Source organism: Oryctolagus cuniculus, chromosome 17 (genome assembly GCF_051225735.1).
Source record: "Oryctolagus cuniculus isolate XC-2025 breed Fujian yellow rabbit chromosome 17, ASM5122573v1, whole genome shotgun sequence".
Lineage (NCBI taxonomy): Eukaryota > Metazoa > Chordata > Mammalia > Lagomorpha > Leporidae > Oryctolagus > Oryctolagus cuniculus.
The window spans coordinates 56,402,359-56,422,806 of NC_142883.1; the positions used below are offsets into that span (position 1 = coordinate 56,402,359).

The 20,448-nt window shown below is 41.9% G+C and overlaps 2 long non-coding RNA genes across 2 annotated transcripts in view; one reads left to right on the forward strand and one right to left on the reverse strand.

Moving 5' to 3' along the window:
• The window catches only part of LOC149121248 (uncharacterized), a 94,840-nt gene that overhangs the window by 15,978 nt on the left and 58,414 nt on the right, over positions 1-20,448 (forward strand). The window lies entirely within an intron of this gene.
• LOC149121249 (uncharacterized) lies at positions 10,699-18,644 on the reverse strand. Its single transcript, XR_016224026.1, has 3 exons — positions 18,331-18,644; positions 15,319-15,540; positions 10,699-11,496 (listed from the first exon to the last, which is right to left on the reverse strand). It is a non-coding gene; the product is annotated as an uncharacterized LOC149121249 (long non-coding RNA).

Below are 20,448 nucleotides of genomic sequence, written 5' to 3' on the forward strand. Positions count from 1 at the left end.
CCTATACATACCATCCTGTGTATAATAACAATTTTTCTTTCCTATCAATCTTTTAAGTTTTAATTGAAATTTTTTTGTTTTACTGAATGGGCTAAGATACTTAATAAAATGTTGAATACAAATAATGAGAGTTGACTACATTGTTTTCTTCCTGATATGAGAGGCAAAATTTTCTGCGTTTTATTATTAAGTACTGTGCTTGATTTAGAATCTCTTGTGAATTCCTTTTGGCAGACAAGGGAAATTACCTTCCATTCCTAGTTCGTTATGTTTTATTGTGAATGCACATTGGGGCGTGTCACATTCTTCTACTTTTTTTTCACATGATCATATAATTTTCACATATAACATTGATTTTGAAATGTTAAATAAACTTTGTATTTCTGGAAGAAGCCCCACTTTGCCATAGTTTTTTTTTTTTTTTTTAATTGCTGAATTTTACTTGCTACCCTTTGGTTAAGAACTGTTGCAACTTTGTTCATGAGAGATTCTGGCCTCTAATTTCCTTACTTGTAATATCTTTGCCAGGTTTTGGTAATAAGATTATAATGGCCTCATAAAATCAGTTGGGAAGTGTCATCCCCCTTTTTGGTAGTCCCTAGAACTAGTGCTACTTCTTCCTTAAATATTCAGTGGATCTTAGTATTGAAGCTCCCTGAAGCTGAGGTTTCCTTTGTGGAAAGATTTTAAATTATGAATTCAGTTTCTTTCCTAGATACTGGATTACTTAGATTTTTTAAAAGGATTTTATTTATTTGAGAGGTAGAGTTACAGACAGAGAGAGGGAGAGACTGAAAGGTCTTCCATGCGGTGGGTGACACCCCAAATGGCTGTAATGGCCAGAGCTGGCCTGATCCGAAGCCAGGAGCCAGGAGCTTCTTCTGGGTCTCCCACATGGGTGCAGGGGCCCAAACACTTGTGCCACCTTCATTGCCTTCCCAGGCCATAAGCAGAGAGCTGCATCAGAAGAGGAACAGCCGGGACATGAACCGGTGCCACAAGTGGAGGCTTAGCCTCCTGTGCCACAGTGCTGGCCCCTATTTAGGTTTTATATTTCTTCTCATGCCATTTTTGTAAATTATGTTTTTCTGGGAATATGCCATTTCCTCTGAATTTTCAAATAGATTTGCATAAAGTTATTAAAATGTATTTTCTTGGTGAGGTCATTTAGCCTAGCAGTGTAGAAGCTGTTTAAGCTGCCAGAGTACCTGGGTTTAATTCCTGTTTCTGGTTCCTGACTGTCCTCTTGCTAATGCTGGCACCTGGGAAGTGGTAGTGACGGCTGAAGTGACTGGGTTCCTGCCACCTGTGTGGGAGACTTGGATTGAGTTCCTGGCTCTTGCCCAGCTTGGTCATTGTGGGAGTTTGAGGAGTAAACTAGTGGATGGAAGCTCTGTTTATATGTCTCTCTCTTTGTCTGCTCTCAGATAAATAGATGGACATTAAAAGATATTCTCTTACTGTTTCTAATCTTTAGTATCTGTTATGATATTCTTTTCTTTCTGTTTCCATTTGGAAATTTTCACCTTCCACCCTCTTGGCCAGTTGTATTTGTTTTTAAATATTTCTTTATTTATTTGAAAGTCAGCGTTACCGGGGAAGTGGGAGGTGGTGGGGAGAGAGAGAGACAGAGAGACAGAGACAGACAGAGACCTTCTATCTGCTAGTTCCCCAAATGCCTGCAATGGTCAGGGCTGGGCCAGGCCAAGGCCAGGAACTTCTTCTAGGTCTCCTGTGGGGGTAGACCATCTTCTACTGATTTTCCCAGGCCATTAGCAGAGATCTGGATTGGAAATGGAGCGGCCAGGACATGAACCGGTGCCCATATGGGGTGCTGTCATCACAGGTGGCAGTTTTACCTGCTACGCCACAACAGCAGCCCCTGTTGTATTTTTAAATTCAATCCTTTTAGTCTTTTCAAAGGAAAATATTTGACTTTGTTGATTCTACTTTAATTTATTTTTATTTTATCAGTTTTCTCTCCCAGCTACAATTTTCTTCTTCCTACTTTCGCAAGTTTAATTTGCTTTCTATCCCTGTGATCTTCAGATGGGTACTTCAGTTAGTGGTTTTCATATATTTTGTTTTCTAGCATATTTATTTAAGGCCACATTTTTTAGAGGAAAAATTCCTAATTTGGTGATATACTATAACATGCCATATTTTAATAATAATTCTATTAAAATACTTTGTAACTCTGATTTGATTTCTTATTTCATTTATTTGTTATAGAGAAGAGTCTGAATTCCCAAATATTTGAAGATATTCTGCTATCTCATATATTGATTTATATATGTAAATATATATATATATATTGAACTAGAGGTACATATTTATTGTGCACTTACTGAGCATAATGTCAATTAGATTAAGTTTGTTCAAATTTTTTTATATATTAACTAACTTTTGTCTTCTTGTGTTATCAGTTGCTGAAATAAATATAGAGATCTCATTTTGATTTGGGATTCACCTATTTTTCCTTTGTTTTCTAACTTTTGTGATGAATCAACACCTTTATTATTCTGCTTTTCGCCTTTATTTTGCTTTTATTTAGCAATCACTCTTGATGACAATTGAATACTTCCTGTATGTATCAGTGTATACATTGGTACTTTTTTCATGAGACGCTCCCCATCTTTTGTTTTATCCTCCAGTATTTTTTAAATGCTCATGTTTTAATTTACAGACATTCAGACAGCACAAGGCATTGGTTTCCTGTATGGCACATCGAGTGTCCATTTAGATTTACGGTCTGTGTTCTTCCTGTTGGCCTTCATTTCCTCCTCCTTCTGTGGGCTTTCTTTTTATTTTTATTTTTATTTTTATTTTTATTTTGACAGGCAGAGTGGACAGTGAGAGAGAGAGACAGAGAGAAATGTCTTCCTTTGCCGTTGATTCACCCTCCAATGGCCGCCGCGGCCGGCACACTGCACTGATCCGAAGGCAGGAGCCAGGTGCTTCTCCTGGTCTCCCATGGGGTGCAGGGCCCAAGCACCTGGGCCATCCTCCACTGCATTCCCGGGCCACAGCAGAGAGCTGGCCTGGAAGAGGGGCAACCGGGACAGAATCCAGCACCCTAACCGGGACTAGAACCCAGTGTGCCGGCGCCACAAGGCGGAGGATTAGCCTAGTGAGCCGCGGCGCCGGCCTCTGTGGGCTTTCCTGTGAGATAATTTCCCTGAAGTTCCTGTAGTGTTAACTTTTTAAACAGCTTTGTTGGTGATTATTTCAATATACTTAGTCTCACCTTTGGTGTCCTAAAATAATACTCTCACAAGATAGGCAATTGAGTTGTTTCCTTTTAGCGTTTTAAAGGATGATGTTACATTTTCTTATGACTTCTATCTTTTCTGTTTAAAGCCATGTGTAATAGGTAAGTACTTGTCCAGCAGTGAAGTGATTGTTCAGGATGCCTGCATCCAGTATCAGAGTACCTGTGCCCAAGTCCCTGGTCTGGTTCTACTAATGTGGACCCTGGAAGGTGGCAGCTGATGGTTCAAGTAGTTGGATTTTTGTCACCCATGTGGGAGATCAGGATTGAGTTCCTGGATCCTGGATTTAGCTTAACCCAGTCCTAGTTATTGCAGGTATTTGGGGAGTGAACCAGAAGGTAGAAGTTATCTCTGTTTACTTGTCTCTCAAAGAAAAGTCATGGGCAAGTTTTACTATTGATCTTTTTTTTTTAACAAATATATATGTGTATTTATATTTATATGAAGAGAACTGATTCTATGTATCGTATATATACAGTTTTAAGAACATATCAATACTTCAACCCTTCCTCCCACCACCTCTCCTCTTCCTTTTATTATTTTTCTTTTAATTTTTGCAATGACATACTTTTCATTTACTTTATAATCACAAACTTAGTCTTGCACTGAACAAAGACCTCAACAAGGAGCCAGCAGAAAGACCACTGTTCCTCAGGAGTATAGACAAGGGCTATAAACAATAATCAAATCGCAAGATGTCAGTTTCAGTCATTTATTTGCTTTTTTGTACTCTATATATTAGTTACCACAAATCTCTCTCTCTGTGTGTGTGTGTGTGTGTGTGTGTATCTCTATGTATTTTCTTCATCCTGTCATCAGTTGATGGAGATCTGGGTTGATTTCATATCTCAGCTATTATGAGTTGAGCTGTTATAAACATGAGGGTATAGATAATTTTTATATACTGATTTTATATCCTTTGGGTAAATTCCCAGGAGTGAAATAGCTGGGTCACATGATAAATCAATTTTTAGATTTCTGAGGAATTTCCATACTGTCTTCCATAATGGTTGTACTAGTTGACATTTCCAATAGTATATTGGGGCACACTTTTCCCTACTTCCTCACCAGCATTTCTTACTTTTGGGTTTTTGGATGGTAGCCATTCTAACTGGGATGAGATGAAATTGCATTGTGGTTTTTATTTGTATTTCTCTGATGGCTAGTGATCCTAAGCATCTTTTCATGTGTCTATTGCCCATTTGCATTTCATCCTTTGAAAAATGCCCATTCATATACTTAGACAATTTCCTAACTTGATTTTTTCTTTTGTTGTTGTTGAGTGTCTTGAGCTCTTTATATATTATATACATAAATAAATATAAATAATATTATATATTATTAATTCTTTATCAGATGTATAGTTTTCAAATATTTTCTCTATTCTGTAGATTGCCTCTTCACTTTGTTGAGTGTTTTCTTTGCTATGCAGAAGCTTTCTCAGCTTGATGTAATCCTTTGTCTATTTTTGCTTTTATTGCTTGTACTTTTGGGGTCTTATCCAAAAGTCCTTGCTTATGCCAATGTCTTGCAGTGTTTCCTCTATGTTTTCCTCTAGTAATTTGATGATTTCAGGACTTAGATTTAGATCCTTGCTCCATTTTGAGTTAATTTTTGTGTAAGGTGTTAGATAGGGGTCTTATTTCAAACTTCTGCATGTGGAGATCCAGTTTTCCCAGCACCATTTATTGAAGAGACTGTCCTTTCTCCAAGAAGTGCTTTTAGTTCTTTTGTCAAAGATTAGTTGGTTGTAGATTTGTGGATTAATTTCTGGGGTTTCTAATCTGTTTCATGGGCCCACATGTCTATTTTTGTGCCAGTACCAGGCTGTTTTGATTATAACCACCCTGTAATATGTCTTGAAATCTGATATTGTGATGACTCTAGTTTTATTTTTATTAAGACTGCTTTAGCTACTCAGGGTCTCCTGCATTTCCCTGTGAATTTTAGGGTCATTTTTTCTAGATCCGAGAAGAATATCCTTGGTATTTTGATTTGGATCACATTGAATCTGTAAATTGTTTTGGGTAGTATGGACATTTTGATGATATTCTTCCAATCCATTAAAATGGAATTTTTTTAAGGAAAGTTTATTTTTTTCTCTCTGTTGTCGGTTTTCAAATAGTTCTGCTATGATGTGCACATATATGATTTCTTTGTCTTAATTCTAGTTAGACACTTGATCTTAGCCAAAAGGCTGAGAACCAATTAATTCTGCTTAGATACATTAGTGCTTCTTGAATTTGTGACCCTGTCTTATGTTTTGGAAACTTTTACTTTATTAACTTTTTAAATAATATTTTATCTCCATTTTCTTTCCCCTTTCATTCTGGGAGCTCCATAACACGAGAATTAAACTCTACCCTGATCCACAGGCCCCTCATTTTATTTCTCTCCATTATCTTTTCTTGCTGCATCTGAGAATGCAATTGCACCCTCATTTCAGCTGTGCTCAACCCGATATCAGATCTACTAAGTGAGTTACTGACTTCATGTATTGACCTGTCAGTTCTGGATTTTACATGTGATGCTATATTACATACTTCAGTTATCTACTCAAATTCTATCCTTTTCATATTTTTCACTAAACACAGTAGTGCTAGCTATTTTAGAAGACATAGTGGATAACTCTAATATCTAATGTCATTGATAAGTCTGTTTCTATAATTTTCCCCTTCTCCCAAGTTTTGTTTTTTGGTCCTTTGTCCTTTTATGCCTGATATTTTTAGACTAGTTTTTGGACATTGTGTGTGAGAAAATGATACAAGGGTATCTTCCCATTTTCTTGGCCAATTAACCTCTTAACATTTCAGCCCACAGATGTGTATGATAGCCAGTGCTTTGCACAGTATCATCCTGTGATCTCAGTTCATCTCCTGGCTACCTTGTTATCACTCACTGATTCCCCTAAACAGATGACTTAAAATTTCCTTTCATAAAATATCCTAGTTCTAGTTGTTCTTGGTGGCAGGTATAAGCTAGTCAAACTAGAACAGGAAATCTAAAAGTCTTCTTCCTTAAGTTCTATGTTTTGTGCTCCTAAAACAACAAAACCACACTCTTTGTCCTCTGCTCCTTGAAGAAGATGGTGGAAGATACGAATGTTAGATACAAGGACACTTCTTCCTCTTTCTCTTACAGTGTGTTGGTTTTCTTTCAGGAAACCAGAGGTATAATTTAGAGAATACTCTTCCTACAAAATTCTCCAAATTTTGAGTCTTTAAGGGACAAAATATTTGATGCTTTTCATTACTCTATATTAGTAAAAGAATATTTTTATCTATAAGCTTTTAAATTTACATTATAGGGCCGGCGCTGTGGCTCACTTGGTTAATCCTCTGCCTGCGGAGCTGGCATCTCATATGGGTGCCGGGTTCTAGTCCCAGTTGCTCCTCTTCCAGTCCAGCTCTCTGCCGTGGCCCAGGAGGGCAGTGGAGGATGGCCCCTGCACCGCATGGGAGACCAGGAAGAAGCACCTGGCTCCTGGCTTTGGATCGGCGCAGCACCGGCTGTAGCGGCCATTTGGGGAGTGATCCAATGGAAGGAGATCTTTCTCTCTCTCTCTCTCTCTGTCTATAACTCTACCTGTCAAATAAAAAATTACATTATAGTTGTGACTTTTGTAGCTTCTATTAATGGTAGAAAGTGGTTGCTTTCTCAACACTCCATTAGATGGGAAACAACAGGTTGATGGAAAAATGTTGTCGTAAGCATTTACCTAGAACTATGGACAGACAGAATCTGTTTCTGAAACTTGGCTGCTCTGTGAGGTCCTATTTGGCTTTGATTTTGAGTTTTGTTTCTTTATGGAAACATATTGAGTTCTATATTCATTATATGCCTCCACTCATGAAAATGAATTCTCTTTGGATGGGTTATAGTCATGACTGACTAAATCAGAGGTTCAGGATGGTATTTCTAGTGCAAGTTCAGAGCTAAGTCTAGGCATTCATTATCCTTGTTGTTCAAAGGAGCCTCTTGTTTATATGCAGAATGACAGACCTGACCTTATGGTGCAGTGAGTTAAGTTGCAGCTTTTGATACTGGCATCTCTTAGCTAAAAACCGATTCAAGACTTGGCTACTCTGCTTCCAATCCAGCTTCTTCTTAATGCAGAATTAGGACAAGAGTTGCAGTTTCTTAAATAGTGATTAGACAGCTAGTTCAAAGTTATAAGAGCATTGTTGCTCAAAGTGTTCTACAAATACGACTTCCTGACCTGATCAATATGTGAAATGGCTGGAGTGTGAAGTGTAGGGTGCTAGGGAAGAGACAGGATCCTGGATTCAAAAGCAGAGTTATACAGCCAAGTTTATTTACTAGGTCACTTGTCAGATAGGCACACGTGTGTGTCTGATATGCATTGTGATTCTCCAAGGTGGGGAGGGGCGAATGAAAAGGTGCAGCACGGCCGGCGCCATGGCTCAACAGGCTAATCCTCCACCTTGCGGCGCCGGCACACCGGGTTCTAGTCCCGGTCAGGGCGCCAGATTCTGTCCCGGTTGCCCCTCTTCCAGGCCAGCTCTCTGCTGTGACCCGGGAGTGTAGTGAAGGATGGCCCAAGTCCTTGGGCCCTGCACCCCATGGGAGACCAGGAGAAGCACCTGGCTCCTGCCATCGGATCAGCACGGTGCGCCGGCCGCAGCGCGCCGGCCGCGGCGGCCATTGGAGGGTGAACCAACGGCAAAGGAAGACCTTTCTCTCTGTCTCTCTCTCTCACTGTCCACTCTGCCTGTCAAAAAAAAAAAAAAAAAGTGCAGCACTTCCCAAAGGAATCTGAAAGGTGGAACTTACTCCACTTTACACGTTCAAAGGAAATTCTTACTTCTGTTATAAGCCCTAGGCTTGGTGATGATGCTGGGAGAGTGGGAGAGTAAGATAGCTCTAGATGGGATGATAAATTCATTTTCTTTCCACTCCATGTATTCGTTTTCACTGTCATCATGTTAAGAAATGTTTCTTGTTTATGTGAGGTTTTTTGGTACTGACTTTAAGCCTTTGGCATGGGAGTTTCTATAGAAACTAAGCAACCAGCCAAACAGAATGCTCCTAGCTTCCCCCTTCCCCTGGCAGTGAAGTGTAGGTGATGTTAAGAAGGCTGCAGTGGCAGAAGCTCCCCTGGGGGAGTCCTCTTGTTGGTACAAGATACTTCTCCTAACTGGAGTTCTTCTGAGTGCTTGGTTTCCCAGTGGTGACTGGAGGACTGGTGGTGACTGGTGGACTGGAGATAGGTTGAACCTGGGATGATGTGAATCTTATTTGAAAGGAAACTCAGATGAGCCAAGCATTAGAGGACAAATTCCAAGGGCAGATCATATACCTACCATACCCTCATATCCATCACCTTTTTCAAGGACAGACTGGAGAAGAAGAAGAGTCAGACTGGTAGGAATAGTGATTATTTCTACAAGAAATATATATTTTTTAAAAAATATAGCATTATGTTAAATCCTGTCTTTCTCATGACATGACAACATGTATGAGTAATTGAATACTTCTCACTTGTGTTGTGTTGTGTGTGTTAGGAGACTGTGGAGCTATAACCCAATATTTAGTCCTATGTAGAGTAAGAGTTCCTTGTGGTTATGAGGAGTCAAAAGGAATCTTGTTACTTGTTTTGCATTTATGTATAGCCACGCTTTTTTAAAATTTATTTGACAGGTAGAGTTATAGAGAGTGAGAGAGAGAGAGAGAGACAGAGAGAAAGGTCTTCCTTCTGTTGATTCACTCCCCAAATGGCTGCTACGGCTGGAGCTACACTGATCTGAAGCCAGGAGCCAGGTGCTTCCTCCTGGTCTCCCATGTGGGTGCAGTGGCCCAAGCACTTGGGCCATCCTCCACTGCCTTCCGGGTCCACAGCAGAGAGCTGGACTGGAAGAAGAGCAACCAGGACTAGAATCCAGTGCCCGTATGGGATGCTGGCGCCGCAAGGCAGAGGATTAACCAAGTGAGCCATGGCGCTGGCCTGCCACCATTTTTTAAAATTTATTTTTATTTATTTGAAAGGGCTAAAAAATACACAGACAGACAGTAAAAGAGAGACCTGCCACCAACTGGTTCACTTCCCAAATACCTGCACAGCCAGGACTGGGCCAGGTCAAAGCCAGGAGACTGAAACTCAATCCAGGTCTCCCTTGTGGACAGAGAGACCCACGAACTTGAATGATCACCTGCTGTCTCCCAAGGTGTGCTTCAGCAGGAATTTAGAATTGGGAGCAGAATCAGGACTGAAACCCAGGCACTTTGATACGGGATGTAGACATCCTAAGCTGTGTCTTAACTACTATTCCAGCTACTCAACCTGCATAACCACCTCTCTTTAAGGTATTCTGGAATAAAGGGAAAACTGGAGTGTTGGGGAGAGAGATCACAGTTCTTAACAGCTGGCAGATCTCTTTGCACCAACCCACACTGTGGCTCTCAGCTGTGCTATCCCTGTCACTCCGAGCAGAGCTGCTTTGTTTAACGTTGCTGGTGATGGGATGGGCAGGGAGGCGAGGCTGTTATTTGCCTTGACTCTTCCACAGAAATTTCACAAATAGTTTGCTTAGTGTGTCAATCTGTGCATCTGGGAAGCATAATGCGTTCTTGGCACTGCAGCCCACTGTGATGTTCGTCAATTGCCTCTCGCAGAAGGGGAAGGGGTTGAGTCCATCTATTTAGAGTATTGAGTATTTTGGTGTCTATTATTTAGAAAGTTGTGATTGGGATCTCTCTTCAAGTGGAGATTATTTTTGTCCTCAAATAATGAAAACCAGACTCCCTACAGGAGGTGGTAGGATGGCGGCGGGTGCACTTGAGTAGAACCAATTGCTATCGTGCAAACCTCATCACCACATTAGCGAAGAAGGGGATTTGAATGATGAAAATTGTTCCAGAGAGGTTTGGCCTTATGGTTTTGATAATGTGTATGGCAAAGCTGGGAATACAAATATACTTTCTCTGGGATAAACAACATAGTACTATAGCATCTTTGACAATGTTTTGTCTTGATTTTGGAAAGGGAGATGACAAATTAGACATCAGGGTTGAGTTATAGTCACTGGAACCTCATTTCTCCTTTCTTCTTCCCCATCACTGAGTGTTTTTGCAAGATTTTAACCCTTTTTGCTAATATAGTACCCCTTTTTTCTCCCTAGGCAGATCAGAGACATGGCAATACCTATTCCAATGTCATGGAGATAAATTTTGAAATGTGGAAGACCCTGAAACACTGATTTTTCCCTCTGCATTTTTCCTGCTGCTCACCATTGTCATGCAATGATATTGATGATCATCGTTACCATCATCTTCTTTTTTTTAACTTTTATTTAATGAATATAAATTTCCAAAGTACGGCTTATGGATTACAATGGCTTCCCCCCCATAACGTCCCTCCCACCCACAACCCTCCCCTTTCCCACTCCCTCTCCCCTTCCATTCACATCAAGATTCATTTTCGATTCTCTTTATATACAGAAGATCAGTTTAGCATACATTAAGTAAAGATTTCAACAGTTTGCTCCCACACAGAAACATAAAGTGAAAAATAATGGATGATTTTTTAAATGATGATGAAATCAGATCAGACCTATTTTACCATCATCTTCTAAACATTAACTCTTACGCCTTCCCTCTGTCTTCCACCCTGCACATTGTTGCCAGATTAATCTTCCTGAGACAGGTCTTTGTTGCTGGTGTCACTCTGGTCAGACACCTTCACTTGGATGGTCCGGTCATTACAGAGTTCAAAGTCCTGTAGTCTAGATCTGGTCTCACTCTGAAGACTCGGCCTCTCCCTGTTTGCGACACACATTCGGGAGTTACTTGACTTTGCCTTCGGTGCTCCTTTTGGCTGAAACACCTTTCCTTCCACCTTCCTAGGTATAAATGCTGCTTAGCATTCCTGATGTAGTTGAAATGCTGCTTTCTGCTCCCCGAGACCGTATCTTCCTCTTCTAACCTCCTTCTACACTGTTAATTTGTTTCGTCATTTATCATCTTTTTTTTCTTAGAGCATGCTTTGAAAAATAGATGTTATCTTCTTTTAAGGAGTCAGAATCTCTCCTGGAAGCCACTTTCAGTGCCTAAGTGACATTTCATTATCTGTGAGATTTGGCCATAGTGAGCTTTCTGGGTTCCAGAAAAATTCTTTATTTCTTGACTTCTATTTGAATGTTTATACTGAATAAACCATTGCTTGAGGCAACTTTATTGAGTTGTTCTTCTTGGAAAGTAAATGAACCTAAGACAATTATAAAGATGTTTATTTCTTAGTGGTCACTAGAGGCTAAGAAGGGGAAGGTAAAGGTGGGATTAGGGGGACCTGGATCCCAAAATGGTGTTTCACCGGAGGCATAAACTGCAGTGTTACATAGCACAATAGGGTGATTATTATAATTGAAAGCAATGTAGTGCATAGGTGATTATTATAATTGAAAGCAATGTAGTACATATTTCATAAAGAACAAGAAGAGAAGAGCTCTAAGTTTCTCAACACAAAGAAGTTATAGATGTGTAGAGAGATGGAATTATCCTGATTTGATCATTATCCATTGTATATATGGATTGAATTATTACACTTCCCCACTAGAAATCTGTACAATTGAGATGTCTTAATGTCTTGCTAAGTTAATTAGCAAATGCAATACAATTCTAGTAAAACATGAAGAATTTCTTTTTATTTAACCTGAGAAAGTGACTTTAAAGTTTGACAGAGAGAATACAAGAGAGGCCTGACCAAAAAAAAAAAAAAAAAAAAAAAGTCCAGAGGAGGAAGGATGGATCACTGACATCACTAAACTTTAAAATGATTTGTAGGAATACAGCAGTATAGAGCCAAAGCCAGAATCCACAGACGAGGGGATGAGCATGGTGAAACCAGAAGTTGGTAGACAGCAAAGGGGGCATTTCAATCTGTAGCAAGAGGTTTCGGGTCATTCATGTCCCTGCTCCTGGAAAGAAATCAATGAGTCTCCACTTGCAGCCATGCAGCAAACAGACTCATAGAAAGGTTTAATGTAAAATGAAACCACAAGAGATGAAAGTCAAAATCTAAGAGACTGTGATGTAGAAGGGGCCAGCTTTCCCTAAGGAAAATCTCAAAGGGCCTACGTTTGCTTCTACTGCTCTACTGTTGCCATCTTAAATCTTAGTAACTGTTTACAGAGGACTTCTGCCATTCATGTATTGTAGACTTAATCCACAAGCTCACATGTGACGGTAATGTGGAGGTGGTAATCAGGGTTGGATAAGGTCATGGGGGTAGGCTCCCCATGATGGCACTGGTGGCTTCTGAAGGCAAGGAGGAGAGAATGAAGCTAATTTGTTTGCTCTGTCTTACAGTGTGATGCCCTCTGCCATGTAATGATGCAAAGTCCTTTACCAGGTGCGGAGCACATGCCAATTCAAGTTATTGGAACTCACAGCCTCCGACTTCTATTCTTTTTTTAAAAAAGATTTTGTTTATTAATTTACTTCATTTGAAAGGGAAAGAAAGAGAAAGAGAGAGAGAGAGAGAGAGAGAATGAGAAAGAGAGAGAAAATGAGAGAGAACTTCCATCAGCTGCTTCACTCCCCATATGGCTGCAATGGCTGGGGGCTGGTCCAGGCTGAATTCAGGAGTCTGAAACTCCATCTTGGCCTGCCACGTAGGTGGCTACGTGGCAGGGGCCCAAGCATTTACGTCATCTTCTGCTGCTTTTCCAGGTGTGTGAGCAGGGAGGTGGATTAGATGCAGAGCAACCAGGACTTGAACCACCACTTTCATAGGGCATGCTGGTGTCTCAAGCAGTAGCTTAACCTACCATACCACAATGTTAGTCCCAACTTCTACTCTGTAAATCACCCAACCTCAGATTCTTTGGTAGAGTCACAGAAAACAGATTAAGACAATTTCATATTTATATTTTGCACTGAGCCCCATAAGTTATATAGAAGATTCTGTCTATTTACATAAGACAATGCTGTAAGGCCAAAGACTTTCAAATAAAATTAAGCACTTTTAGGTCTAACCCACCATGGTTTTTTTTTTTTTTTTTGGTATTTTTCTTTTTTTTAATTTATTTTTTATTTAGTAAATATAAATTTCCAAAGTACAGTTTATGGATTACAATGGCTTCCCCCCCCATAATTTCCCTCCCACTCACACCCCTCCCATCTCCCTCACCCTCTCCCATTCCATTCACATCAAGATTCATTTTCAATTACCTTTATATACAAAAGATCAATTTAGTATATATTAAGTAAAGATTTCATCAGTTTGCAACCACACAGAAACACAAAGTGTAAAATACTGTTTCAGTACTAGTTATAGCATTACTTCACATTGGACAATACTTAAGGACAGATCCCACATGAGAAGTAAGTACACAGTGACTCCTGTTGTTGACTTAACAATTTGACACTCTTGTTTGTGGCGTCAGTAATCTCCCTAGGCTCTAGTCATGACTTGCCAAGGCTATGGAAGCCTTTTGAGTTCACCGACTTCGATCTTATTCTGACAGGGTCATAGTCAAAGTGGAAGTTCTCTCCTCCCTTCAGAGAAAGGTACCTCCTTCTTTGATGGCCCGTTCTTTCCACTGCTAACCCACCATGTTTAACATTTAAATGCCAACAACCAATTGGTAGGAAATATTTGCAATGCACATGGTAAAGATAAAATATATGGAGAGTTTTTATCCAAATTATTAAGAAAAATAAAACCCCCCTTAGAAAACAAATCATCAAAAGACATAAGGAAATTCACACACAGAAATGAAATATAAACAAATCTCAATGAAAATATGATTATATAATCTCAACTCTTAATGCCCAGTGCTGAATCTAATGAGAGTTAAAAGTACATACTTAAAATCTTGTGGGTGAGACTGTAAGCTTCTATAACTTGCCTGGAGGAAAATGTGGACAAATACAGTTTTTTCCTAAATTATTTAAAAAAATACAAACAACTCCAATGGGAAAAAGTGGTCAAGGGACATGAGAAGAAAATTCACATAATGCAGCTAACTCTTCTTGCCTTCTATGGTTATTGCCATTCCTTTACTTTTGCTCCATTATGCCTCCAGTGTATAACCCTTTCTACCAATTTGCAATGCACATGGCAAAGATTTGCATCTGATATTAAAAAGGGCCGTGTTAGTTTCCTAAGCTACTTGAACAATGAACTTAGACTATGAGACTTAGAAAACAAAAATGTATCGTCTCACAGTTCTGGAGGCTGAAAGTCCAAGATGAAGGTGTTGGCAGGCTGTGTTGTCCCTGGAGGCTGTACAGAGGGATGGTTTCCTGGGACTCCTCGTGTGTGGGAGCCCCAGGTGCTCCTTGGCCTGTGGACACACCCACTCCAGTCCTCCACATGCACGTGGGGTTCTCTGTGTCTCTTCCCATTGTTGCCCCTCTATGTGTCTGTCTCTGGATCCAAATTTCCCCTTTTTATAAACACACCAATCATGCTGGGTGCCAACCAAATGGCTTCATGTTCATTTGATGACTTTTTTCAAGTCTTTTCTCCTGAATAAAGTCACTTTTTGAGATACTAGGGGTCGGGTCGTCAATATGGTGCCCGCATTGTGGTATAACAGGTTAAGCCTCTGCTTGTGATGCCAGCATCCCATATGGGGTAGGTTCAAGTCCCAGCTGCTCCACTTCTGGTCTAGACCCTGCTAATGTGCCTGGAAAAGCAGTGTAGATTGGCCTAAGTGCTTGGGTCCCTGCCACCTACATGGGAGACTGGAATGGAGTTCCAGGCACTTGGCTTCAGCCTGGCCCAGCCCTGAGCCCCTGAGCCCTGTCTGTTTTGGCCATTTGGGGCATGAGCCAGCAGATGGTAGATTTCTCTCTCTCTCTCTCTCTCTCTCTCTCTCTCTCTCTCTCTCTCTCTCCCTCTCTCTCCCTCCCTCCCTCCCTCCCTCCCTCCATCCCCCCCTCCTTCCTTCCCTCTCCCTCTGTAACTCTACCTTTCATATAAATAAATAAATAAATAAATATTTTAAAAAAATACATCAATAAGTTTTTTCCAGCAGACATATTCAACTTGTAACAAGGCCCAACTGGGATCCTCCCTCACCTGTGACTGAGTTGATCTCACAGTGATCTTTCCTTTCATCTGAATTCCTTCTCATGTCTGGAATCAGGAGCAGATATTTGCACAAGGGCTATGGAGGAGTTCTCCAGTTGTTTCACTTGCAGTCTCCTCAGGGTGTCTTAGAGCTGACCCACAAGATTCTCCTGAGGGGCCTCCAGTAGTCTGGATGTGGGCAATGATTTGATTTCCAATCCAGGTTCTTGTCTTTAGCAGAGGCAAAAACACAAAGTGGAGGCTAGTATTGTGTGCAGATAGGAAGAGAATTTACTTAACAATGAGGAAATAAATACACATCCATACATCCATGCATGTGTGGGCTGCCCCACACTGAGAAACACCCGTCATGAATGGGTCAAATGAAGGAGAGAGGAAAAAAAAAATCCCTAAAACATACCTGTAAGTGAGAGTGGGAGAGGCCCATTGAGAGTGGTTCTGGTAGAAAGACAGCTCCCTAGCACCTTCCACTTCTTTTTTATAAGGATGGGGGGTACCCCAATGGATATACAACTAAAGTTGGATCTGGGTGTGTGCCCTGATTCTGTATGCGACAGGTACATCCTGGGGAGGTGGGCATGTCAAATCAACAGCTAACGAGTCAGCATGACTTTGCAAGGATACAAGAATTCCAGTTCACCTAAACTTTAACTCCTTACCTGGTTACACCATGTCATTACCACTGGCCAAACTAAATCTCTAAAACTTAAGGGAAACCTCAAATGCATACCATCAAGTCATGTTGCTAATGCATGGTGGCTGGGGGTATAGCTGAAAGCAGGCAGAGGCTGTGCCTGTGGTGGGGCTGTTGGGCTAGGTTCAAGGCAGGGGTCCCATCGTCCACTCTTCTATTGCCAATGTTCTCTATCCATCTCCATTTAATATATTCTGCAACTGTTTGTTGGGCTCCTTGATCCTCAATGCTGGAACTTTGAAATAAAGTTAAACATGGATACTATAGAGGAAGACATGAGAGACTAAAGACCCTCTCATGGACTAGGTGAGTTCTAGTTGGAGGAAACCTACAGGTGGTGGCCAGGTTGTGCTGTGATCAGGGTGAGGTGTGAGGGCTACAAGAGCGACATTCTTGGTGTGTAATAATCCAGCCACATCCCTCTTGGAGCCATGCCTTCTCTGCCAGTCATGGAAACCAGAAGCCTCACTGGAGCAGATGTTACTGTTGGGAAGATAAATCCTTCCTCTGCTCCCCCAACCATTCATGTGCAGTCAAAAGTGCTTCCTGAAGAAGGAACCTGCATTTTGCTCCTCTTCTATTGCTTCCCCTTGGTCCTGTCTCCAGTGTCCATGGAGCAGCCATTGCACAATGGTAGATACTCGGAAAACATTTAAGTGAGTTTCCCTTCCATTATTGGCCACCAAAAAGACATTATCCAGTGTCTGTTAAAAGCCAGCTCCCGGGGCTGGTGTTGTGGTGTAGTGGATGAAGTCACCACCTGCAATGATGGCATCACATATGGGCACTGGTTTATCTCTTGGCTGCTCTACTTCTGATCTAACTCCCTGCCGATGTCCTGGGAAATGCAACAGAAGATGGCTAAAGTGCTTAGGCCCCTGCTACCCACAAGGGACACCTGGAAGAAACTCCTGGCTTCAGCCTGGCCCAGCCCTGGCTGTTGCAGCCACCTGGGGAGTGAACCAGAAGATGGAAGATATCTCCTTCTGTTTTTCCTTCTGTCTCTGTAACTCTGACTTTCAAATAAATAAATGATTTTTTTAAATAAAAGCAGACTCCAGACTCCCTTGAGTATGCTGCTCCCCCTGCAGGGGCTGAGACAGGGCTTTCTCTGTGTCCAAGCCTTGGTTAGCCCACTGAAAAAAAATTGTTGTCCATCAGTTGATCATTTTCTTATCAAGTGCCGCCTTTTCTCCCCTGACCCCAGCTCCTTCATAAAGATCTTGTGAAACATCTGCCTTATCTAATTATAAAATAAAATTATGTAAATGAGAAGATCATCATGTAAATATGAGGTATCATTTTATAGTCGCCGATAGTATGATACGAGCTGAACTCAAGAGAAAAGGTTTTGAGCTCTTTTTCCGAGACCCTGGGAGCAAGGGGGTAGGGAGACCCCTTGCTGGGGCAGTGGGGAGACCCAGCCATGGCCGCAGACTGATGAGGGAGGGAGTTTCAGAAAAGCTGAAAGTTCAGGAGGGAAATAACAGCCAAGAAATCTAGCTTCTCCTTATCCAGGCATCTTTCTCTTTTTCTCTCATTTTTCTTCTTTGCCAGAGTACCTGAGTCACATTAACGACCTTAAGTCACAGAGATTCAGCCACGGCCTGCACACCGATGACCTTACCTAACCCTCACCACCCTCTCACTACCTCCCAATGCGGTGGGTGTTCAGTGTCTCACGTTACAGTGTCTGGGATCACTGTGCGGTGATGGCTTCTGGCTAATACAGACCTTGCGAGGCAGGGGTGATGGCTCCAGTAGTGGGATTCCTGGCACCCACGGGGTAAATCTGCATTGAGTTCCCTATTTAAGCCCCAGCTGTGGCATCATTTGAGGAGTAAACCTGCAGATAGAGTCCCTTTGCCTCACCCTTTCCCTTTCCCTCCCTGTCTCCCTCAAATAAATAATTTTTTTTTTTTTGACAGGCAGAGTGAACATTGAGAGAGAGAGAGAGACAGAGAGAAAGGTTTTCCTTTGCCGTTGGTTCTTCACCCTCCAATGGCCACCGCGGCTGGCGCACTGCGGCCGGGGCACCGCGCTGATCCGATGGCAGGAGCCAGGTGCTTCTCCTGGTCTCCCATGGGGTGCAGCGCCCAAGCACTTGGGCCATCCTCCACTGCCCTCCCGGGCCACAGCAGAGAGCTGGCCTGGAAGAGGGGCAACTGGGACAGAATCCGGCGCCCCGACCGGGACTAGAACCCGGTGTGCCGGCGCCGCTAGGTGGAGGATTAGCCTATTGAGCTGTGGCGCCAGCCTCAAATAAATAACTAAAAACAGTTTTTTAAGTTAAAAAGAAAGCTTACCTGACAATAGGGGTTGCATTTTAAACTCACGAACTCTTGAGGTCCTTTTAAACCATATTCAAACCACAATATCCGTGTATTTCTCTCCTATCTCTGTTTCTGGAGCCTTCTCTCACAGTCTCTGCAGCCCCTCTTGGCTTCAGCTGCCGCCAAACAGGCTCATGTAGCCTTTAGCTTCTGAGGGTGACCTTAGTCTCTGGGCCGCTGTAACTCTGCCTCCTCCCCACCCCTCCAGCCGGGGGTGGGGGGCAGTGGGGACTCTTTACTGTGCTACTCCTGTGTTTGCATTGCTGTCCCTGTTTGATTTCTCAGCTCTGCTACTACCTGGGAAACCAATTTCCTACAGGAAAGCCCCGCTGTGTTTTGCATATTCAAGTGATTTTGCTTCCTGGTTAGATCCTGGTTGACAAACCCTTCTGCTAAGAAAGAGCCCAAATGCTTGGGCACAGTTCTGGCAGAGAACTTGGCAAAGCATCTGTTGCCAAATTGCAGCACCCTGCAGAGAGCCACAGCCACAGGCTTTGCTCCTGCAAAGTCTTTTCTTGGATCGAAGGGTTGGAAAATTGGGCTCTGTGATTTGTTGGACACATGTTTATACGGAGGGCCTGTGCAGTCCTACAGATTTCATGACTCCAAGACGTTAACTGACTTCCAAGTTTTATATATTTGAATGTTTAAAAAATAAATTTGGCCTGAAGATGAAAGGACTGGAAATAATTTCCATGTCCTCATTTGTGTGCTTCAGCTATTGCTACTGACATTTTGTAAATATTTTAAACCTTTCTTCACCTTCTATATGTCAAGATAAAAAAAAAAAAAAGACTGTTCCAGATAAGAGCTGGGGTGACGTGTGGCGCCTCTCTCTTGACTGGGGACGGATGCCCCCATGGAAATGCTGAGTGGCATCCCTGCACACTTTACACAGCCAGGTTTCCCAGCACACACAGTAGAGACCTGTAGGAATGCTTGTGGAGCAGTTGTAGAATTCAGGGTGGGTTTTTTATCAAGCCTGCAGTTTTCCTGTGCTACATCCTCCTTTCCCTCCTGCCTCCAATTCTGTGATTTATGCACAAACTCCCTCTGTTGCCAACCCTGCCCTGAGTCCTGTTCTAGACGGGTTTCCCTCCCCGAGGCTTCACCAGGGGCCCTCCCTCTCTCAGCTTCTATTGTGTCCTGTAGAAGCACATCAGGGAAAGGTCAATCTTTTTTTCCTTCTTTCGGTTTTTCTTGTTTTGTTTTTGATTTTGAGTAATGAGCTCCTTTGGAAAATATCTGATAAACTTTAGGACCCACTGCAGGAGCACTTACAGTAAATATTCTATACAACTTTAGCAAGATAATTCAACTGTAGCCATAGGTAGGTTGCAGTTCAAATGGCCCTCTCATTCATATATATATATATATGTGTGTGTATATATATATATATATATATTCGAGAGGTAGAGTTATGGACAATGAGAGGGAGAAACAGAGAGAAAGGTCTCTGTCAGTTGGTTCACTCCCTAGTTGGCTGCAACAGTTGGAGCTGTGCCAATCCAAAGCCAGGAGTCAGGAGGTTCTTCCGGGTCTTCTACATGGGTGCAGGGACCAAAGGACTTGGGCCATCCTCCACTGCTTTCTCAGGCCACAGAAGAGAGCTGGATTGGAAGAGGAGCAGCCGGGACTAGAACCGGCACCCATATGGGATGCTGGTGCTGCAGGTGGAGGATTAACCTACTGCGCCACAGCGCCGGCCCCAGATCCTCTCTTATGTTCTGGACATTTTACATTAGAACTCTTCTTATCCTCAGCCCTGACCAAATTGTCTTTTCTCTGGGGCATATACACTCTGATACGCACTCTGTATGGAGTTGAATTGATTTGAATTCTGCTTCATTTGATTTCACTCCTATATTAATTCCATTGTGGTTAGAGAACATATTTTGCAGGATTCTACTCTTTTACATTTATCTAGAATTCTTTTCCAACTTAGCATATGAACTATCCTGGAGAGTGTTCTGTGAGCTCTAGAGTGTAGAGTGTTCTATTGATGTCTATCAAGTCTAGTTGGTTTAGTGTTCAAATGGTCTATGTCCTTGTTAACCTTTTGTTACTTTTTCTATCTATGATGGAAAGTGA